Below are 25022 nucleotides of genomic sequence, written 5' to 3'. Positions count from 1 at the left end.
GATTGATTCAGTGACTGGGATAATTGGGTTGGGAATGTCAGAGACAGTGCGATTGGCACAGGACAGAGCGGAGTTTAGGGCTGTTGTACAGAGGGTCGCTATGAGTCGCAGGCGACTCGACGGCACATAACAACAACAATAACAACATCATAGTCACAAGGATGGAAGGAGAATCTACAACACAAAAATTTGGAGGACACAACTCAATCAAAATATGTATGACTTTGTCTTTCTTTTTTTCTCCCTCCTATTTTTTACCTATTTTAAACATTGAAATAATTGCTTTGTTAAGAAAGAATAAAAGTTACATAAATGCTTTCTAAAATGCATTTTCCCCCTCAAGTGTCTATATTATGAAATATTCAGTGTATTTCATTGTTATTAAATGTTATTTAAGATTTTTTTTCCCTTTAAAATCATTATTGACATAGCTATTTGTTGACAACACCTCTCCTCTTTCAGTTTGCTCCACTGTGGTGGCTTGCATACTCCTGAAAATAATTTTGAAGTCTAAGTTGTGCCTGAACCACACCAGGATATATTCAGTCTCCTTTTATGCATGTTAAAGTTGGGGGATGACTAAGGAAAACTGAAGGAGAATTGGTCTCAGTGGGTTAAAATGTAGAAGTGACCGTGAGCATGAAAATAGGATTGCATGTTGTTTCATTCTCTTGTGCGCTGAGTCAGTACAAGTCAAGACTGAGCTGAAGACCAATGTCTTTAAGCTGTGGGGTTGGAGAAGAGTGCTTACTATCCCATGGACTGCCAAAAGAGCAAACAGATAGGTCTTGGGAAAAGTGGAGCCGGACTGCTCCTTGGAGGCAAGATGCAGAAGGTTTGTCTCGTATGCTTGGAGCATGTGGCTAGGAGAGCCTATTCCTTGGAAAAGGACATCATGCTTGGAAAGGTGGAGAGTCAATTAAACAGAAGACCTTGAACCAGATAAATTGATACAGTGGCTGCAGCAATGCGATCAAATATATCCGAGATGATGAGGATGGCACAGGATAGGACAGGGTTCAAATGTTGTTCATAGAATCACTATGACTCATTCGTGACTTGAAAGGCACCTAATAGCAACAGTAGGAATAATTTGTTTTAGTAGTAATAATTCATATACAAATAATTTAATTATTGAGAGACAAAATAGAATGCTAAAATATCAAATGTAGTTCTTTAAAAAGGGAAATAAACTAAGTTATTAGTTATAGTGGTTATTGTATTAGAGAGAGAGCTGCTGGCATAATCCTTCAGGATTGCACTTGCTAATTCAGAATAGTTTATATTATCAATGTTGCCTAATTTATTTGCAATTCTTATAGGAATTCTTTGAATATCATCCATATCTTTTTAAAGCAAAGAAATTACATGAAATCATTTCTGTAGAACCCCACATAGTACGTGAAGGACTGAGATTTCAACCCTTGAGTGTTGAACTACCACGTAAACGTCACGGGTGTTGTTGAGTTGACTCTGACACATACTGACTCTGCATAAAACAAATAAAAATCTTGTGGCATCCATCATCATCCTCCCAGTATCCGCTGACCACCAGCCAGGTGTTACAGTAAAGTATTAATTCATCTTTTTGAGCATGGCGCTCTGTTTTGCTGACTTGTCCTTTTACAAGTGTGATGTCCTCACATGCAAAGGTGTGAGGAGGTCTTGCCAGATTCCCCTCTACAGAGCACCCTGGCTGCACCTCTTGCATGATGTTGTTGTTGAGAGATGTATTTACTCTTTTACCCATCCATGCTCTATTACTCTTTACCAATACAATAACCTACACAGATATGGTATTAATGAAAATAAATGAATGCTGTCCTGAAAAAATAATTTTGAAATAGCATTTTGTTACATAACTTTAGGCCATTTGGAAGCAGGAGTGGCATCCACTTCTGAACTAGCTTGCCTCTGGAAAACCTATGAAGTTGGAGAAATGATGAAAGTTATACAAGTGTTCAGTTTTTTTTCATTCATAGGATTATCATCTATGACTCAATGGCACTTAACAACAAAATACTAAAATATAGGAAGATTGAAATGTTACCTGTTGTGATGTGCCGCCAAGTTGCTTGCAACTCATAACAACCCTATTTACAACAGCTCTGACCCCTGGTCCTGTGCCAACCTTATTGTCTCTGAAACACTTGCTCCCATTACCCTAGTCACTGGATCAAAAAATGTTAAATGTATATATAAAGATTTATATGGTGGGGCAGAGTTCCATTCTGCTTGTACATGGAGTCCTCATGTGCCGTAACTAACTCCATGATACCCAACCATAACCTGCATGTGAATTGGGAAAACCAAACACCACTGTTACGAAGCCATTTCTAACCCGTAGTGGCCCTGTGGGACCGAGACAGCTGCCTCTCAACGGTCAAAGCCATGAATCCTTACAGAAGGTGCTGCCTTGTGGTTCTTGTTTGCATGTGTTGGTGTTTTCCAAGCACTGAGCCTCAGGTTAGCACGCCAATGCTCCACTCACTGTGCCATCAGAGTCCCAAAAATAGAGACCTAAAAAGTGAACCTCACAACTAGATCCTCCGTTATCTTCATACACTAAAACGGAAAAGGTCAGGATATTATATAATGCTTTACAGTTACATAAAAAGAAACTGACTTGTGGCTTCCAATTTGGCCTTGACAGGCAATATGGTGATAATAAAAGCTTCTAACTGCCTCTTTTCAACTCACACTGCAATCTGACATCACGTTCAATTTCTAATCTCCCTTTTAGTTTGCTAACACTTTCAGAGCTACTGAAACATAAAAGCCTTATTCATACCCTGACTCTATTATTACCAAAACTTATCTACATCTCTATTCATTAGCCAAAGCAAATATCTCCTACATATAATAGCAGTGAAGTTAATGAAATAATGGGGATACAGTGTTGCACTCTAATGCTCTACATTGTGTAGACTTTTGTAGGTAGCACAGCTTTTTAGTATAGCATCATTTAGAATGTCATTTTTTAAAAAGTACTGCTACTTAGAACCAATTACATGACAACTTTAATGTAGCTAGTGTTGCTTTTTGACTGTACTATGCATATATTTCCCCCATGTTGTTTTGTGTTGCAAAAATGTGTTTCCTTTCTTTCTATGTCGAACAGGGGTGTGGGGTGCAAAGAGCCCAAGTTTCAGAACCGCACAAAGCTGGATGCTGACAAGTTTATGGCTTGGAGCATCAGGTCTTCTCCTGCAAGTAAGTGTTCTCACCCAAAGTAAAAGAGTTTGTTTGGGCAATAAATGTATTCATGGAAATGTCTACAAAGGACATGTTTGATTTACATATTATATATACTTCTCTATTTTTCTCAAGTTTCTTTCATAATAAAATAAAAATAATACTTCCCCTTCTGTCACATTGACAGCATGGAGATAATTGAAATTATGAAACAATGTTATACAATTTTAAGAACCATTGACAGAGAAAGAAAGAGTTGGACAGGAAATAAATGGCACCCAGAAAACCATGGCAGTCTTCATTCCACCACTGGTGGCTGCATGTCTTCTAGCAAGGAGCTCCGGGATGCAGTGCTTAAGAAAGTGGCTACAAATACTGCATGGTGCCACTGTTGTAGAGGGGGACTGACATCAGGGTTGGGGTAAGCCTGAGAAAAACTGCATAAATTATGTATACTGCACTGAAACAGATGAGGAAGAGAACAGTTTAAAAACGATATATGATAGGATACTATTGTTATCACAAGAGTCCAGGATTAAGGTTGCATAGTGGAGTGTACTGGGGTGCTGGGTGGGCATTGTATACCAATGAAGGAGTTTTTCTTTTGCTTTTCGAAGAGAGGAGCGAACTGGGGGAAGGGAGGGCAGGGAAAAAAGTGCAACAATGAATGAATATAAATCCCAAATCTCTGTAAATGTTCATTAAAGTTAATAAAATAATTTTTTTTAAAAGAACTTGGCTACTAACCAGAGGTCAGGGGTGTAAGTTCACCAGTTGTTTCTGGAGTGGAAGTTGTGATGGTCCATTTCCATAGAGCCTTGGAAACCCTAGGGAGCAGATCTAATCATAGTCCAGGGTCACCAGGAGCTGGAATTAGCATGACCTTTCAGAGGTGGACTTTGTTTGATACACTGTCAACTGAAATGGTGGTTTGGGTAGTTATTCCAGCTGAATTACTCAGTTTCCTTGTTTAATTGGTTGTGTTAGATAATAGTTGTTATTGCTGTGTTGGAGTCATATATTCTCAATGCCATTATCAATTACTTCCGAAAAATTTGGAAGATAGCTACTTCACCAATCAACCAGAAGAATATATATTTATCTATTAAAAATAAAATGATACAACAACAGAAGAAAGTATTCAATAGCAACATATTCATTTCATATACCAGCTAAATGATGCTGAAGGAAAAGCCTAGAGCAGGGCAGTGATAGGGATCTGTGAATACAAAGTAGGTTGAGAAGAAGCATCATTACCGTGATCATATATATCTTCACTGAAATCGGAGAGTACCACAAAGAGGTTACTTAATGTGTTATTAACTACGCAAAGGAATTAGGATGTGCAGATCATAACAAATTTATGGATGGCATGAGAAGAATAGAAACTGTAGAACCCTTAAAAGTCTTCATGCAGGACCTGCACATGAACTGAGAGGCAGTTATTTGTTTGCTACCTTGTTTAAAGCCAGAGAAGGGGTCACTCAGGGTTACATGTTGCAGTGTAGGCAAAAGCACTTTTCCAGCTCATTAGCTTTGATTTCTACCTCATGGCTGGGCAGGAACATGCAAACCAGATAGGTAAACAGCTCGTGGTGGAACTGGTTAGTTTTGCCATCCCATCAGGTTTCAAGTGAGCAGGTTTAGCAGCAGAGGATGGGGATCTCCTTACTAGAAAGGAAGAAGCAGCAAAGAATGCAGCAGCCATCCTTAAGAGTCACCTCTAGCAGAACTCACTTCGTGCACCACTGTGTGACCTAGACTACCAGCAGCCCAGCTGAAAACCAGAGACCGACATGAGGCAGAGCTGACTTGGGACTGCTGCCCAAGGGAGCCAGGGCTGGAGACCTTGACCGCAGGCTGTGTGATGATTTGGAGAGATATTAAGAGAGCTCTGAAACACTGACCTAACCTGTAAGGCTTAAAGTCCAAGAGCCTGTGAACATCATTGCAAAACCATTCTGATTGAGGAACTGTATCACACTGCAAACCTATATTATAACCTTCTATCTTCCCCAAAGGTCTGATTCAGGCCATGGTCTTTCAGATTACTTATTAGGCATCTGAAAGCTGAACAATGAATAAAGATGATAGAAAAAAAAATTTATGCTTATGAGCTGTGATGTTGGAGTAAAGTACTGAATATCCCATGGGCTGCCAAAAGAACAAACAAGTAACTCTTGGATAGGGTGCAGCCAGTGTGCTCTTCGGAGGCAAGAGGGATGAAGCTTCACCTCACATACTCTGGGCCTATTGCTAGGAGGGGCTATTGTTTGGAGAGGGACATGATGTTAGGAAGGGTGGAGGGTCGGTGAAGGAGAAAAGGCCCTCAACCAGGTGTTTTGTCATGGTGACAGTGGCTTCTGTAATGGTCTCTAGTGTGTCATTAAGTGTGAAGATGGCATAAGATAGAACAAGGTTCAGATCTTTTGTTCATAGGGTCATTATGAGTATTACTCGACTCGATGGCACCTAAGAACAACGATCTTTCCCAATAAACCACATAAACTTAAATAAGGTTCTCTGAGGCCTTTGTAAGTTTTCCAGTGGATTTCAGGCCCAGTAGTAGAGCAGAACAATTGATGTTGGAATTTGAAGCAGACGCGTGAGTGTCTGACCTCATGGGAACTGGTTTGTAGATGTTGCAGATGGAAAATGTTCTCTTACCCTTTATGAAGTTAATGGAGTCTTACCTGGCCATGCCCACACCATTTATTCTCTTCTCATATATATTTTCAACATAACTACTCAATGTATAAGGAGGTCTGGTGGTGTTTTTATTATTTGTTCTGCTAAGATTAATAGACTCTTTCTAATAAGTCATAGGTCAGTGCAGTCCCAAAGGCTTGACCAGCAGGATGAATCCATAATTTATAACATTAACAGCTCCACACATGGCTCAGTTCACTTTATCTCTATGGCCTTTGGGTTGGGAAATTTGTTAGAAGGTCCTCCAGAGACTCAGACTAATCACGGGAATGACTCTTGTGACTGTAAGTATACAGGACAGTTTTTGCAGAAACTGGTGAGCAATGGGCCAGGCTGCATGCAGCTGGGTGCTTAGTCCACTGTGTATGATTTCTCAGTTGATACAATATCTCATCCTCCAGCAGGACTACTGTTGTTGTTATTGTTATGTGCCATTGAGTCACTTGTTACTCATAGAGACCCTTTGTACAACAGCCATAAACGCTGCTCTATCCCCTGCCAACCTTATTGTCTCCAATAGACCTATCCCCATTACCCCAGTGACTGAATCAATCCATCTCCTCAAGGGTCTTCCTCTCCTGTGCTGTCCCTCCACCCTCCCAAGCATTATGTTCCTCTCCAAGGACTGGTCCCTCCTTGCAACATGTCCCAAGTTTATCAGACGAAGCTTCAGAATCCTTGCCTCCAAGGAGCAATCTGGATTTACCCTCTCCAGTACGAACTTGTTTGTTCTCCTAGAAATCTATGGTATATTCAGTGCTCTTCTCCAGTACCAAAGCTCAAAGACATCAACTCTCCTTTTATCATCCCTAGTCATTGTCCAGCAAAGACCATGGCCTGTTTCAGGCACACCTTAGTCTCCAGACTGACATCGTTGCTCTCCAGTACCTTGGCGAAGTCTCTGACAGCAGACTTTCCCAACGGAATTCATCTTTTGATTTCCTGGCTGCTCCTACCAAGAGTGTTGATTGTGTAGCCAAGCAGGCTGTAACTGTTAACAACCTCAATCTGTTCTCCATCTATCATGATGCTGCCAATCAGCCCAGTGGTGACAATCTTTGTCTTCTTGATATTGAGCTTTAATCCGTATTGAAGGCTGCAGTCCCTGACCTTCTGCAGCAAGCACTTCAGGTCCTCATCAGTTTCAGCAAGCAGGGTTGTGTCATCTGCATAGCACTAAGTTATCACAGTCATGCTTCTACTCCTGTGGTGGTGTTTTCACTACGCCCCCTACAGTGTGGAGAGTGCTCGCTTATATTTGGTCCCACAGCTGTTGATGATTCCAAAGACCATGTGTCCACAGTTAAAGTAACTGAAGATCTTTCCCAAGTGATGCTAGGAAAGCCAATTATCAAGGTTTCTGACACCACAGGTGGCAGAGTCTTGAGTGAGTTGCTTTGCTAACCAAAAGGACGTGTGTGTCTGGGGGATCAAATCCACCAGTGACCAAGAGAAAGATAGGCAGTCTTGAGCTGTTAAATCTATAACCTCAGTACACAATCAAGGGTCACTATGAATCAAAATTGAGTCAATGTCAGTGAGTGAGACTGACTGATTTGCTTGCTAAACAAGTGATTTGATACAGTGAGACATAAGAAGAATGTGACCTTAGGTTTGAAAAAAGCATCAACAATGACTTGTAATACACAAATGACATATATTGACATGAAAAATGAAGAGGACTTGAAGCACTTAATGGAAAAAGTTCTACAATTACAGCTGCAATACAAATTACACTCCAAAAAGAAAATAAAAACTGGTCACAACTGGATCAGTTGGCATAGAGAAAAGAAAAATGAAATTGTCAGGGATTTCATTTTCCTAGGATCTGTAATCAGTATCTGTAGAAGCAGCACTCTATAAATCCAGTGATATATTGCATAGAGGAAATCTGTTGCAAAGACCTCTTAAAAGTGCCAAAGAGCAAGGATGTCAGTTTAAAGACCAAGATGTACCTGATCCAACTAAAGGGATTTTTCAATTGTTTCCTATGCCTATAAAAGTTGGACAATAAATAAATAAGAGTTGGAAGACAAAAGGAGAAATAGTTACACTTGTAAATAATGGTTTGGCAAAGAATATTGAATATACCATGAACAACTCTGGTCTTGGAGGAAATGCAACTAAAGTGCTCCTTTGAGAAAAGGAGAATGAGATGTCTTGTTCCATCATATCAGAAAGGACCAGTTCTTGGGAAAAAGCTTCATGCTTGGAAAAAGAGGTTCAAAGGAAAGGTCCCTAAGGAGATGAATTGATAGAAAGCTATACACATGTGTAGCTGCTGGTCACACCTAGGAACATCAAATTACTGTTGACTAAATGCTTTTTATTGTTGTGCAACATTGAGTCAGAACCAACCCATAGCTGAACCTCCAGTGAGTTTTCCTAGGCAGGAAATCACCTGGGAGGAGATTGCCCATCCTTCTCCCTCAGAGCAGTTGGTGGCCTTGAACTGCTTGCCTTCGGGATTGCAGCACAGATTCTTGCCAGCAGGAGTGGTACCCACTTCCTAAACAACATGCATCCAGAGGCTCTGTGAACTTTGATAAATGTCTATAGTTAGTAGAGGGGCTTCAGGGCTTTTGTTCATAGAGTCATTAGAGGTCATGCTCTACTTGAAGACAATCAACAACAACAACAAAGGCTTATATGGCTCAAATGCATGTATCATTTAAAGACCAAGGTGCACCTGATTTAAGTCGTGGTATTTTCAGCAGACTTTGGGGCATCTGAAAGTTGGACAATGAATAAGAAAGACTGCAGATGAATCCATCCCTTTGAATAATGGTCTTGGTGAAGAGTAGTCAATGCAGCAGGGACTGTCAAAAGAAAAATGGAAGCGGTGCAGCCAGAGCGGCACGGATGTTTCAGTTCCATCTCACACACTCTGACACGTTGCTCTGGGAAAAGACTTGATGCTGAGAAAGGTACAGGGTCATCGAACAAGAAGAAGACCTTCAAGGTGAAGGATGGACGGAAGGACGACAACAACTGGTTAGAGCCTGAAGGAGACCCTGAGGACGGTGCAGGATAGGGCAGGGTTCAGATCCATTGTTCACGGGCTGCTACAAGTAGTTGTTCAACTTAATGACACTTGACATCCACTAAAATATGGTAAAAGTTAAATTTTTAAGAAGACCATAATAAAATTAAACTAAGAAAATTTTCCTAGTTTTAGTTTTAATATATTCTATTTCTGATTTAATTGAATTTATGGGTAGGAAATACTGTTGTTAAGAATGAGATACTATTACATAATTTTAAAAAATCTTAACAAAAGCCTTGGCTTCTCAAGCACAAAGGACAGGCCTTGTCATGTTTTGACTTTTACCAAAATGTACAATATCCTCCAAAGCAAGATCTTTAGGAGGAAGATAAAAACGACTTTGATACTCTATCACAGGCTGTTCTTTGTTTTAGCTACATCAAAGGTGCCCTTTCCCTCTTCTTGTCCAAAATTCGCACTAGAGTAACTCCGACTTTCCTCATCCATCCCTGCACCTGCCATTCACTGTCTCGTGCGCTGCAACTTGGCTTCTGCTCCTTGTATTCAGTTTAAAGTCCCTTATTAGAATAGTCATCAAAAAGTTCCAGATCTCTAACTCCAACAGGCAGAACTGCAGTCAGTATTATTGAAACGCCAGCCTTTCTTTGCTGTGTTTCTTCACTGGCATTTCTACTTGTATTTATTAGTTCCTTTTCATTTCCCATTTTCCTTCGTATGTTAATATTTTACCCATTTTTTTTCCACTTCAAAAACTCTCCATTCTTGTGGTATTAATAATTTTGTTTATGCCAATCCACAAATCTTTTGTTTCAAGGTAATATTGGGAAGGAAAAAATCTTTAAATCAAATTTCTTTCCTCTGTAATCATGGTTTTTCTTTGCTTGACCTCTTCCCCTTTGAATCATATGCATACCAGACTACATAGATCCTAAGTGGAATCTCTCATACTTATGATTCTTTTTCTTTTGTGTTTGTTTTGAGTTTTTATATAAATCTCATCATTTCTAAGTAGTAAATCATTCTAGTAATGGCAAAGGGTCAGTAAAAGACAGAAAACCTGCCAACCAATTAGATTGACACAGTGACTTCTACTATGCACTTGAGCAGGAGGGAGATTTTGAAGGTGTCCCAGGACATGGGAAGGTAAGCTTCTGTGGCTCATAGAGTTACATGGGTCATAAATGAGTCAAGACCACTCACAGCCACTGTGTTTAACACTAAAAAAAATGGTATTTCTTTTCTCACTATGTTTACATTTCCCATTAAAATTAAGTAATCTCTATGTCAGGATTGTATCATTTCTTCATACCTATTCAATCTATATGCTGAACCAGTTACTCAATAAGCTAGACTTGGTGATGATAGAAGAGTGACTTTGAGCTGCGGTGTTGGAGAAGAATATTGAATATACCATGAACTGCTAAGAAAATGAACAGGTTCATCCTAGAGAGGGTTAAACCAGACTGCTCCTTGAAGGCAAGGATTCTGAAGCTCCATCTGACATACTTTGGACATGTTGCAAAGAGGGACCAGTCCTTGGAGAGAGACATTATGCTTGGGAGGGTGGAGGGACAGCACAAGCGAGGAAGACCCTCTATGAGATGGACTGACTGGGATAATGGGGGTAGGTGTGTTGGACACAGTGAGATTGACACAGGATAGAGAAGGAGTTAGGGTGGTTGTACATACGGCCACTATGAGTTACAGGTAACTGGATGGCAGGTAACAACGACAGAGGAAAACTCATCAATAGCCTATGTTATACAGGTGACACACCCTTGCTGAAAGTAAGGAGGACTTGAAGTACTTGCTCAAGAAAAGCAAAGAATAGAGCCTGCAATATGAATCATATCTCAATGTCAAGAGAACAATAATTCCTGTGCCTGGACCAAACTACCAATAATTTCATCCTACTTTGATGCAAAGTCAACACCCTTGGTACTAGCAGTCAGGAGATCAGGAGACATACTGCACTAGAAACAATTATAGTCAGGGATCTCACCAAATTATTGCGGAGTCATGATGTCAGTTTGAGGACTGAAGTGTGCTTGATTTAGGTCATAGTCTTTTAATCACTTGCTCTGTTGTTGAAAGCTCAACAAGAGATAAAGATGACCGAAAAATTGGTGCCTTTGGGCTGTGGTGTTGGAGAAGAGTGCTTGATATCCCATGAACAAAAGGACAAACAGGAAAGTCTTGGAGAAAGTGCAGCCAGAGTGTTCTTGGAAGCAAAGGTGATAAAGCTTGGTCTCATACACTTTGGGCTTGTGGCTAGGAGGTACCGTTTCTTGGAGAGGGACGACATGCTTGGAAAGATAAAGGGCCAGTGAAAGAGAGGAAAATCCTTATCCAGACAGATTGATACAGTAACTGTGGCAATGGGCTCAACTATGATATCATGAGGATGGCACGAGATAGGGCTGGATTCAGATCTGCTGTTCCTAGGATCACTACGGATCATACTCCATTCAATACCTACTAAAAACAGCAACACTGAGATTACATTTAAAGAATAATACAGTCTTCTTAATTGCTGTTGAGTTGATTCGTAGCCAGAAAAGTTAGTTCAGGCTGGAAGAGTTCAACTGCTCTAAAAATCATCAGGCCTGACCTTGGAGGAACCTCTAGGTAGGTTCAAATCACCAACCTTACAGCTTGTCATTGAGTGCTTGACCATTTACACCACTCTAGCTGTACTTTCTCCAAATATTGAGTTTTATCTTGATTTAAATTGCTCAAGGTCAAGTTTTTCTCCTTAATTGTTCACCTACTCAGTCACACATTTTCATCAAGTCAAAATCCACTAATAGCTCCATTCGCTATAAATAAGCAATTGGTAACTAATAGCTCCATTGGGCTTCCAAGGCTGGAAGCCTGTATTTCTCCACAGAGACGCTGGTGGATTCAAGGTGTATCCTTTGTTTCAGCAGCAAAACTCCTTATGACTTTATGTACAGTGCTCCCTTTTTTATTATTAGATACAGTCAATGCCATAACCTAATACTTGGTTCTTCTGGTTATGTTGTTGTTATGTGACATCGAGTCATTTGCGACTCATAGTGACCCTATGTACAAGAGCTCTAAATGCTCTTCTATCCTGTGCCAACCTAGCCATCTCAAACGCACTTATTCCCACCACTCCACTCACAGAATCGATCCATCTCATTGAGGGTCTTCCCCTCCTGCGCTGTCCTTCCACTCTCCCAAACATGATGTCCCTCTCCAAGGACCAGTCCCTCCTTGCAACATGCCCAAGGTATGTCAGATGAAGCTTCAGAATCCTTGACTCCAAGGAGCATTCCGGCTTCACTTTCTCCAGGACAAACCTTCCGGTTATAGTTTTATATAAACACACCTAGTCAACATGTTGCTGTTGTTGTTAGGTGACATCAAATGTATTGACGTTTAGAGGAACCTTATGAACAACAGACCTGAACTTTACCCTACCCCGTGCCATACTTAGCAAATTTTTTATAGAAACTGTCAATCACCTTTTTTTAGGGTCTTCCTCTATTTCTCTGACCTCCTTTTGCAGCATACTGTCCATTTCCAAAGGCAATCTCATCCTGAAAACATGCCCAAAGTATGTGGGACCAAGTTTTAACACCCTTGCCTCTAAGGAGAACCCTGGTTGCACATGCCCCAAGATAGAATGCTCTGTTCTTTTGGTGGTCCATGGGATATTTAGTAGTATTGATTCATCTGCCATCTTTATGCATTGCCCAATTTTCACATGTGTAGAAAGTAACGGAAAAAAGCATGGCTTGAATCAGGCACACCTTGATGTTCAAATTAGCATCTTTGCTCTTCAGCACTTTGGAAAAGTCCTTGGGGTACATATTACCAATGTAAAATATCTTCTGATTTCTTGACTGCTTTTGCCTTGAATGTTGACTGTGGGCCCAAGTAATATGAAATCACTGATAATTTCAGTCTTTTCTCCATCTATTATGGTGTTGCCTACTGGTGGTCCAGGGATGAGGAACTTTGTTTCTTGATATTGAGATACAGTCTATGTTGAAGGCTGTAGTCTTTGAACTTGAGGAAAAAGTATTTTAAATTATTTCCAGCAAGGTTTATCATCTTTATAAGGGAGGTTGTTTATAAGTCTTCCTCTACTCCTGATACCACATTCTTATTCATATAGTCTAGCTTCTCCAATGAATTGTTCAGAATACAGATTGGATACATATGGAGAAAAGATGTAACCATAATGCATATAACGTTTCTGATTTTAAACCATCTAGTGAACTGTTTCAACAACAGTTCCTTCAGTCTATGTATAGGTTTCTCTCATGAGCACAATTAAGAGTTATAGAATTTCTATTCTTCTCAATGTTACCCACAGTTTATTATGCTCCACACAGTTAAATGCCTTTGTATAGTCAATAAAACACAAATACACCTTTTCGAAGTCTCTGCTTTGAACTACGTTCTATATAACTGTTGTTGTTATATAGAACAATGAAATACCTCATGGCATAGTCTCTTCTGAAGTCAGCTTGGATTTCTGGAAGTTCTCTACTGATGTAATGTTCTAGCCATTTTTAAATAATTTTCAACAAGTTTTTACTTGCATGTGATATTAATGACATTGCTTTATAATTTCTACATTCTGTTGGATCACCTCTTTTTGGGAATGAGAACGAGTACGAATTTCTTCAGGTCACTTGCTCAGCTAGCAGTCTTCCTAATGTGTTTACACAGCCCCATGAGCATGTCTATAGCTGCGTCTGTTTGTTGCATCCTGTCCATTTTTACCCCATCAATTCCTGATTCCTTAGTTTTGGGCCAGTGCATTCAGTGCATCTTGGACATCTTTCTTCATTACCATTGGTTCTCGATCATATGCTTTTTTTCCTGAAATCTTTCAATGTCAGCTGGTTATTTTTGGCACAGTGTTTCTGTTTATTCCTTCCATGCTCATTTGGTGGGATTTGAGTATATAGACATGCATAGTTATAGACATACCCTTCCCATAGTTAAGAAAACTACTGAAATGTAAATATAAGTGTGTAATTCCTATGCCAACTCATATTTTCCATCCTATTTATAAAATACAATGTTAGTTATAATGTTGCCTATCATAGAGAATAGTTCTTTCTCTTAGATCTCCCCTTTATTTTTTATAATTTTTTTTATTATTTTCAACGAAAATTTACAGACTTTGGATTTCCATTCATTCATTGTTGCACTTTTCTCCCCTCCCAACCCTCTCCCACAGTACACTCCCCTCTTGGAAAAGTAAAAGAACAATTCTTTCATTGTTTTACAATCCCTCCTCCCAGGTCCACTCCACTATGAAGCCTTTGTTCTGGACTCCCTTCATGAGAGAAATACCTAATCACATATCCCTTTTTAAAAGTTTCTCCCTTATCTGTTTCAGTGCAGTGTACATTACTTATCCCATTTTTCTCTGTCTCCCCCCAACCCCGATGTCAGTCCTGTTTTACAACAGTGGCACCATGCAGTTTTGGGACTGAAATACTTCACTCAGCAAAATGTCCTCCAGGGTCACCCATTTTGAATAATATTGCATGAGTTCCTTGTTTTTCAATGCTGCATAGTATTACATTGTGCAAATATACCACAGCTTCTCTATCCACTCGTTTGTTGATGGGTGTTTAGGTTGTTTCCAACTCCTTGCTCTTGTGAACAAAGCTGTGATAAACATGCGTGTGCATGTATCTGTTTGGATGTCAGTTATGGTCTCTTTGGGGTATATTTCCAGTAGTGGAATTGCTGGGTCAAATGGTATCTCTATTTGCAACTTTTTGAGAAAGTGCCACACCACCTTTCACACTGGTTGCACCATTTTACACTTCCACCAACAGTGAATAAGGGTTCCAGTTTCTCCACAACCTCACCAGCATTTTTTGCTTGCTGTTCTGTTAAATTTTGCTATTCTGACTGGGGTGAGATGATATCTCAGAGTTGTTAGATCCCCTCTTTATTTTTAAATAAAGAAAATAGAAATTGGGGTACTTACTGAGATCCTCAGTAGCTTTGTTAGATTCAGTCGATGAAACTTTAAACTATTATAATGTGACAATCAAGCTCCCTTCTCTGATCTATTGTGACTTTTGTCAAAACATTATTACTGATAATGGGGGAAATGTATAAAATGTTCCCATGTACCTCACAATTCACTAGTTAGTCTAGAGTCTAGGCTACTAATGTTTGAACATTACTTTGTAGACCAGTACGGAGTTTTCTTTCCCCAGGGTTATATTAAATTGTAGGCATATGTTACCACCAAAGTTTTGTTTCCAAATGTGGTGAGATTTGAATATTTGGACACACACACACTCACATCCCAATGAATTCTTTTTCCAAATGTGTGTCATCATACTTGAGTATGTTTTTAAGGACAAATTCAAACTCATGACTGACTATTCAGAATCAAGTCATCTACTATAACAATAAAAACCCACAACTTATTATATAAGTATTATTTCCCCTCAAAGAAACTTGGAATCCTAATCCTCTACATGTCTTCATTCTGAACTGTTATTCCAATAACACTGATCTTTGAAAGATAATTCAAATCTTCACGCCATTCTTCTCAAACTGGAAAGTAATTAAAATTATGCTCATCGATAAATTGTCTTTTCCTGCCTAATATGGTGAATACTATTTGAAATAAAATTATAACTTATAATGCTATGTATATTCCTTTTTAGACATATAATATCCCTTATTACTCACATTCTTACATAAAATATTATTAAAAATATTTCTATATTAATATTTTAAAAGATATTTGTACATGTATCTTTATTTTCCTATAAATATATCCATAAAATAAATTATGCTCAGTGGAATTGCTATATAAATATACAAAGTTTTAAAATAAATAGTCAAATTACTTTTTATAAGATTATCAAATTTTATATTCATATAAACAGCATATAGAAATAACCCATTCTCATTTGTTTCAGATGACTATTATAACATTTTAATGATGGTAAAAATAATAATCTGTGTTTCAATATCATTTCATGGCTTTCTTATAATCAGGATTTCAGGACCTGTTCCCTTGAAAGATTGTGTGATATCTCAAGTGAGGGCCTCCCGGTGCAGCATATTTCTTAGTCTCTAAATGTTTCCAATGGTGATTCTTTACTGAGACTTTGATGACCAAAGGGCACTATGATATGGCTGTGGCCCAAGGACTGAATTCTCTAGCTGACCATCTTAAACGAGGCAAATATTCACCACATTCTCCTTCTGTTTGTTTGTTACGGCAACAATTTAAGTTCCCTGCCATATTATCACCAAATATGAGGAGTATAATATAGAGAGTTCCTTAGAGGCAAAGACGGAGAAACTTCATGTCTTAGACTTCAGCGATGAAGAGCTTGAAAAGGGACAGTATACTTGGAACGTTGGAGCAAAGGAGAGGAAGTCTCTAGTGAGACAGATGGAAACAGTGGGTTCAGCAATGGTCTCGAGTGTGTCAGAGAGTGAGGATGGCACAACACAGGACACAGCTCAGAGGACACAGCTCAGGGCTGTTGTTCAAAGGGTTGCCATGAGTCTACTCAAGTCAACTGCACCTAACAACAACAAACTTTAATTTTCTTTTGTACTAAACTAATGCTCTGTCCAGTATTTTCCTTGAATTAAGCCCCTGTGTACCAAGTCCTATCCCTGAGAATCAATATTCTACCAGGTTTCACATTAAAGGAACCTGACACTCACCCCTTCTGGCCAGCCAGGGAAGGTCAAACCTTTCCGCTCCATGATAACATCAGTTAATAATCACACTTCATCGTGAAAGTTGCCAGGGTGGCACAGATTGTCTTCAACAATTACCTAAATGTTGGCTGTTCCAATCTGCCTGGTGGCACTGCAAAAGAAAGGCTTGGCATCCCACACAACTCCCCTGGTGGTGTTGTCAAGTACCATTGAGTCAGAAGCCTTCAGGAATTTTTCAGCGGCATTAAATAACATGGGAGATGATTATCCATCCTTCTCCCACAGAGCAGCTGGTGGATTTGAACCCCGTACCTTTGAGTTGGCAGTGCAATTCCTTTCAACTAGGCCACAGATCCCACATTAGACAGCCGTATTCCTGTTGCATACAGAATCACCATAATATCATTGACTAAAAGCAATGAATTTGATGTTTATTTTAAAAGGAACCTTTTTTCACCTTTTCTTCTTTTTGACAACATAGGAACAATTGTGTCCCTTACACAATTTCAAGAAACTAGGTACCTGTTCATATCGGAAACCAGTACCAATAGGGCACTTCCTGTCAGCTGACTGAATAATTCCTCAACTACACTGAGACCAGTAAGTATTTGAGTCCCCGGTGGTGCTAAGCTGCCCTGGTGGTGCAGAGAACTTACAGGGCAAATAACCTAAAGTTTGGTAGTGTCAATCTACTAACTCTTCCAAAGGTGCACAGTGAGGCTGCCCACTTCCATAAAGATTTACAAACTTGGGGACCCCCCCTCTGTCTTATGGAGGTCTCTATGCATTGGAACCAACTTAAGAGCAATTGTGCAGGCTTGGATTTGGGGCAGGTTCATCTTTTCAATTGCTTGTTCTGCTTCTAAGAGTTTGTCAACGGATAAGGATGACAGAAGAACCAATGCCTTTGAGCCGTAGTGTTGGAGAAGAGTAGCAAATATCCCAAGTATTGCAAAAAGTAGAAGCAAGTAAGCCTTGGAAGAAGTGTAACCAGTGTGACTCATAGAGGCAAAGGTGGGCCCTAACATGCTTTGCCTCACAGACTCTGGGAAATGGTGTTAAGAAGGGCTATCTGTTTCTTGGAAAGGGACATCATGCTTAGAAAGTTGGAAAGTCAGCAAAAGAGAGGCAGACTCTGAAAAACATAACACAGTGACTGAAACAATGGAATCAAGGTGATGATGAGGATGGCACAGGTTGATTGAGGACAGTTGTTCATGTGGGCACAGTCAACTCGATGGCATCTAACAACAACACGAATTAGAATCTACTTAGAAACAGTGGTTTTCCTTTTGATTTGGGTGCTAGAGATGTTTTGGGTTTTAAAAAAATTTTATTAATTTTAATGAATATTTACAGAGATTTTGTATTTCCATTCATTCATTGCTGCACTTTTCTCCCTGCCTAATCCTCCCCCCATCCCCCAGTTCACTCCTCTCTTAGAAAAGTAAAAGAAATCTTTCTTCAATGTAGTTCATTGATAGTTGGCTCGAGACAAGCAGCCACTTGGAAATGTCTGTCAGAAAAGCCTGGCAATTTCTTTCTGAAATATCAGCCTCAGTGCATTCTAGGAACCACGATGTTACACTGTCACACACAGAGCTGTCATGGGTATAAAATGACCAGATTGTGACAGGTCACTCGTTATATCAGATCCAATAGCAAAGGAATAACTCTGCAATTCCATAAGTTATTTTAATTTGGTAATTTTGCACAGGTGCAGGAAACCCATGAGCAATCTGAAATTATATGGAAAAGTTGTTTAAATTTAATAATTCTTCTCTAGTTTTTATAGACAACAAGAGGATTCTGTGACCCAGGATTCTTTAATAATAGAACTGCTCAGAAAAGCAAGCTTCTACCTCAAGTCTATATTTCTGGTTATAAGACCACAGCAAACAAGTGAGGAGAAAATATTCTCACCCCAGAAAAATTGACAGCAAAACTTCAGCTTCATTACTATCTAGTTAATAAAACATCTATAATATCAATAGCACATATATGCTTGCACATAACATACTTTAATTTGCCTATGGAGATATAGATGATAGAGATAGAGATAGAGATAGATAAATATATGCATATATGTATAAAACTTGTTATTGAATGTAGCAATGACTTAAGACATATTTGGGTATTTTTTAGTAAAGAAAATTTGGATTTGGGAGGGGTTTCTTAATTCTCCCTTGCTTAATACTACCTAGAAACATTTAATCTAAAAGCATTATTTAAGGGGTGGGGGGTAACCCAGTAGGGAAATAACTTTGATTGACCTTTCTGATGAGGACATTTATTGAAAATTCCCATAGTCTACTGCTCTTCTCCCTCTCATCCCCATGTACTTTTTCACTGACCTTTATTGAATAATTTTGAATTACATTCAAATTTCCCTTCATCTTTGTGATATTTACTATTGAAATATCATTTACTTTGTGGATCATTTTCAAGGTTCCTTTTCTGTTCGAGGTATTACCATGAGTGAGGCACGGTTGCTGCATGAAGACTTTCTTTCCTGCTTTATTTTTCCATTTGGCCAGCATCTCTGTCTTTGGGTAAACACTTCCTTTCCAAGGTACATCCTTTCTTTTAAAAAGTATAAGCTTAACAGATATATTACTTTAATTTTTAGACACAACCAACTTTCTAATTATTTTCATTTATAACTCTCAGATCACGTAATGGTTATAAGATGAAAAATAACTTTAAAAACCTACTATTCTGATGCATTCATGTAAAATGTCACTATATTTATAGTTTAAATAGCTTTCAAAGGATATTTTGTGTGCCTACTGATTGCAATGCACTAGGAACAGAGGAGTGTAGGGATAAAAGGTGACCAATTCAGTCTGACACCAGAATATGTAAATAGTAGTATCATAGGGTGTCTGCTAGGGGATATGTTCACTGATGCTGCAGCATTTTGCATATGTGTATCACTCAGGAAACAGTGAAGTGGCTTGGTGATTCACTGTAGGAAGTAACTTTACTTCATTAGATCTTAGATCTAAGAAGATGAGCCTCAGGCTCACGGCTTTTTGTTTGTTTGTTTCTTCTCTCTGCTGATGCTACTCACTTTCGAATTTGACTCACTTGCCCCATGTTCCAATACTAGACCATAAAATGGCATAAAATCAGCAGGAAATCAAAACCTCACCTGTTTTACGGGAATTCATAGGCATGATCTTAAATATATAGGTAGGATCTGTCCTTCAAACAGTTGTTAAGGGCTTTAATGCACAACCACACCTAGCAAGTGTTCCCTTGCTCTGTTCACACAGCAGATGTGTGTCTAATTCAGGCCATGCCCTTTCTGATCACTTGCATCTGAGAGCTTAATAATGAATAAAGAAGACAGAAGAATTGGTGTCTTTGAGCTGTGTTGTTGGAGAAAAGTATGGACTGCCAAAAGACCAAACAAATATGTTTTGGAGAGAGTGCAGCCAACGTGATCCTTGGAAGCAAAGCTGATAAAGCTTTACCTCACAAACTTGGGATGTGTTGCTACGAGAAGCTATTCCTAGGAAAGGGACATTGTGCTTGGAAAACTAGAGGGTCTGTGAAAGAGAGAAAGACCCTCAAGCAATTGGACTGACACAGTGAATTGAGCTGTCGTGAGATAGGAAGTGTGAGGATGGTACAGGATATGACAGGGCTCAGATCTGTTGTTAATAAAGTCGCTAGGGGTTGTACCAACTCAGTGGCACCTAACAACAACAGCAGCAACAACAACAACGACAGCAACAACAACATGTCTAGCAAGAAGTCTATCATCTTAAGTGTGAAATATACACCAAAGTGAAAATTAGAAGTATTTTTAGTGAATGACAGAAAAGCAAGTTTGAGTACTAGATAATTATTAGAAATAGTATCATGTTTATCTGGAAATAAAGAAAATATCTGTATATGTAATTGCTGTAGTTTTTGATTACCTTTAAGTCGAGCATGACTCATAGTGACCTTATGAACAAAAGGCCTGAAGCCCCTCTATGACTATCTCTATTTATCAAAGTTCATAGAGTTTCTGGAGGTATGTTATTTAGGAAGTGGATGCCACTCTTGCAATTGGAGCAAGAGTGTGACTAGACTGGGGCTACCGAATGCATGGTTTTGCATTTGATATTAATGCATAACAAGAACTTCAGAAAATGCAGCTAGAGGGAAGGAACTTCTAAAGAAACCTCTCCAATGAGTCTAACACATAGCAATTGCTGTGTTTAGGAACACTTAGGAACAGAGAGAGGAATGAAGTTTGCTAAGAAGAAGAATAAAAATTTTGAAACCTAAATATGGAGTATTTGCATAGAATACAAAAGGCTTGTGACTTGTTATTTAGAGAAGTAAAATATTGTAAATAAATATTATATGCAATACCCTGCATTAAATATCCAATCTTGAATGCAGCAGGATTAGAAAAGAAACAAAGCTGTGAAATCATTTAGGAGCAATAGCAGTGGTCATGGTGACAGGTGACCTCAGCCTCATCAATGACATTAGAAAGCAGATTTATGTGTGAATTTTTTTTTTAATTTTTGCTTTTATTTTCTCTTTTTCACTCTACTGAAAGTAAGTCATTTAATAATCATACAATCTTTGAAATGTCTACCACTCTTGACACTTGGTAACAAAATAACCATTCTTTCTTCTCATTTATTCATGTTGGTAAGTCCCCTTGAGTTGATTACAATGCAGACTAAAACAAAAAGGCAAGGAAGTACTTGAAACAATGACTGAAGGAAGAAAATGAAAGCTAAATTAGGAGAGCAACAGAAGACAAAACAACAAAGAATGCAGTGTGGTCTTACCTTGAATAGTTGGCATGTGGCTTGTAAACCTAAGACCACAACAGCAGTGTCCACCCAGCTGAAAAAGCCAAATCTCCCTTCTTGTCCTCCCATACTCACCCCTGCCCTCATTCCAACCAGCTCGTGGGCTGTAAATCCTCCCCCCCTCTGCAAACTCACCTCCTCTTCAGGTCCTGTGAGTACACCTTGTACCTGGGCTGGAAGAAGTCTGAGCTTTCCTTTCAGATCTTCAAGCTGTGCCACAGGTGGCCTGTGATCAGCCCCTGCATTAGTGGGTACACCTTCTCTGAGTGTGGCCATTCCTTCTTCCTGGAAATCCTTGCCTGACACACTTTTCTTGGGGCCACAATCAACATCCATGGTAGTAACAATGTTATGAGCCATTTAAGTATATGAAAATATAATAATTTGCTGTAAAAAATATTACAGAAAATTATAAGTTTGCTATTATAAATTTGATGTGAAACATATTGGCTTAAGTTTAAGAATAAGAAATATGTTAGGAATTTGCAATATGTTAGAAATAAAAATAAGAAATATGTTAGGAATTTGCTATAAGTTAAAAAATATGTTAGGAATATTTGTAAAAAACATACTAAACAGTTTGATATGCCTAAACAGGCCCTTAGTGGCTATAAGGTCCCACTGGCTGTAACAGGTGGAAACCCCTGAGAAGAAAGTATGACTTGTTATTGTCCATGTTGCCTGTGGAATGCAACTAGTTATAATTGGTCAAACCCATGTTGATTTGGAACTAATGTAATTGGTTATACAACTTGTTTTGAAACTAATATAGTTGGTAAAACCCAAAGTTGAAATATTGTGATTTGTAATATTATTGGTTGAATACACTGTAATACTCAAAGTTTGAAAGTTATAAATTGAATACAAAAGTTTATAAACTCTGGGATCCCAAGGAAAACTTTTTTCTGCAGAAGAAAATGAGCTGAACTCTGAAGAGCAAAGGCTCTTTTCAGAGCTGAAGACTCTGGCCACAGCAGTGACTGTGAGTTGCTGACCCTGGCCACACTGTTGGCTATGAACTGCTGAACTAGCCAAGGACCCTAACTACACCAGTGGCCAAGAAAGGCAAAATAAAGAGACGATTTGGTATCCCAGGGGTGAGTGAGTGTTCCCTACTATTAATGAATCAATATGTTGTGATGAATTTGAGAACTGCAATGTAGACAAATTGCAATTAACTATTTAATGCTTGCTATGAATTAATAAGTCAATATATTGTGATGAATATATCAATTACAATGTAGATAAATTGCAATTTATTATTGCTATGAATTAATGAATCAATAAATTGCAATTGGCTTTTGTAATATGTCTATGAGTAATTAATAAAGGCTCTCAGCTCTTGATATAACAATCAAAATTTCAGGAGTAAAAATTACCACTCACTGCCATTCCCAACTATAGATAAGTGAATCCTTATCATATAACAACAGAAATTAATCCTCTCACCATGTGAAGTTGAGGGAATATTCATTATCACACAGACCTAGCTCTTTATTCTTCAGGGCAAAGTGACTACAGCTATCTGTCCCCAGTTATTCCTTAAGAGATATGCAGATGTTCTGTTGGGAGGAAGCAGAAGTGCATGTTAGAGGGAGACAGTGCAGGGGGCCAATAGTAGTGGTTTCAGTTTATGTGAGCAAAGCCCTTGAGTGTTCCCAATGAGCTTAAAGATGACATAAGATGGTAAAAAGACTATGCCTTAGACTCTAAGCAGTGTGGAACTCCAGTGGAGGATTTAGAGTTGAAAACTATTTTGACTTTTTAAAAGGGAATTAATGTCATCAGAGAGGTAGGGGCAAATGCTGAGAAATTGGTTCAAAAGCTCCACTGCCATGAGTCAGTTCTGACTCAGAGCAGTTCTCTATCAGGTTTTTCTGGCCCTTCATTGTAAAAGGAGAAGAATGGTCATCTCTCCATGAGCACTTCCAGGAGTGTAGTGCAACACATAAGGACTACCTCACTAGGAACCCCTGAGAGGTGAGTTGTTGTTTTTGTTGGGTGTCATGGAGTTGACTGTGACTCACAGTGACCCTACATAGCACAGAGCAGAACCCTGCCCTATCCTGTGCCTTCATCACGATCTCCTCAGGGTGGAGACCACCATGGTAGTCAGCAGGTCAATTCATCTCATTGACACAATTCATCCCTTTCGTGTGCCAACCCTCTACTTATCCTGGCATGATGGGTTTCTTTAAACTAAGAATGCTCAAAGTCAGCGAAATAAAGTTTGACCATTCTTGTTTCTAAGAAGCATCCTGATTGCACTTTCTTTAGGATTTATCATTTTGTTCATTTGTCAGTCCATGGTATGTTCAGTACTCTTCCTCAAGACCACAATTCAAAAGCATCAATTTTTTTCTTCAGTCTTCCTTAATCACGGTCCAACTTTCAGATGCACATGAAACAATTGAAAATATTATGGTTTATGGTAGGTGTACTTTGATATTTAAGCTGATAGACTTTTTTCTTTACCACTTTAAAGAATTCCTGACAATAGATTTTTCCAGTGGAACACATTTTTTTTTCATTTCTTGACTGCTGCTACTGTGAGTGTTGATTTCTGGATCCAAGTAAAATGAAATTGTTGATGACTTTGATCTTTTCTCATCTATTATGATGTGGTCTATTGGTTTAGTGAGGAGTATATTCTGCATAGTTTTCAAAGTCCTTCTATTTCAGAAGTATGTGGCCAGTCTTACTTCTAAGTTTCTTTTAGTTTGAAAACTCTGCTGAAACAGTTCACCATAGGTCAACTAGTTGAAGTACCAAGGGTGCAGTGTCTAGTATCATAACAAAGTTCAGACCATCACAGGGTGATAAAGTGACAGATGAAAGGTAGAGATGAATTAGGACATCACAAAGACATTCTGCTGGGCCAATTTTAGTGGCTTAGAACACGGTAGTAACAAAGAAAATATTAAAAAACTTTTGGATTCCTAATTTTAAAAGTAAACAAGATTACAGCCTCTATGGAGCAATGCTGAATTCGAAGAAAAATTTAAAACGGACATCTATGTGAAGAAAAGTAAATAAATAAGACAAATATATATTATTGAAAGAGAAAGGAAGTAAATAATTCAAATTCAATAATAAATTGACAAAAAAGTCACAAAGATTTTCTGATTTTCTTCGACTGTGTCCAGGAAGCCTCCCCTCTTGTTCAGGCCTAGGGTTTTAGTTTAGCCAATTGTATATGGAATAAAAAATGAAAGAAATGTCATGGAATGAAGAGATTTGCAACAAAACTCACTGTGGACCTCTGGGGGGCTGGTGTGAACAGAGATGTTGTCTCTTCAGTGGTTCAAATCCAACAATGGGTCCACGGGAGGAAGAGGGACAATTCCTTCCCCTGTGTTTTACATCCTCCATGAACCTGCTGGAGTGTCAGCTATGAGTCAATTCTAAATACACAGCAGTGAGATGAGGGCTGAGATAATGGAATTTAAGCAGGTTAAAGAGGGGAAAGAAGACAAAATGGTAGTACTAAAGATTAAACAGGTATTAATGAGCTATATATCAAGATGAGTTATAAGAACTATTGAACTTTTGATAAGTGATGTTATATATATGTTGTTGTTGTT

The sequence above is a fragment of the Elephantulus edwardii genome, unplaced genomic scaffold, assembly GCF_000299155.1.
Source record: "Elephantulus edwardii isolate Elephantulus edwardi_28Jun2011 unplaced genomic scaffold, EleEdw1.0 scaffold00004, whole genome shotgun sequence".
NCBI classification, from domain to species: domain Eukaryota; kingdom Metazoa; phylum Chordata; class Mammalia; order Macroscelidea; family Macroscelididae; genus Elephantulus; species Elephantulus edwardii.
The sequence above is the reverse complement of the archived record's forward strand: the minus strand, read 5'-3'. Positions refer to the sequence as shown.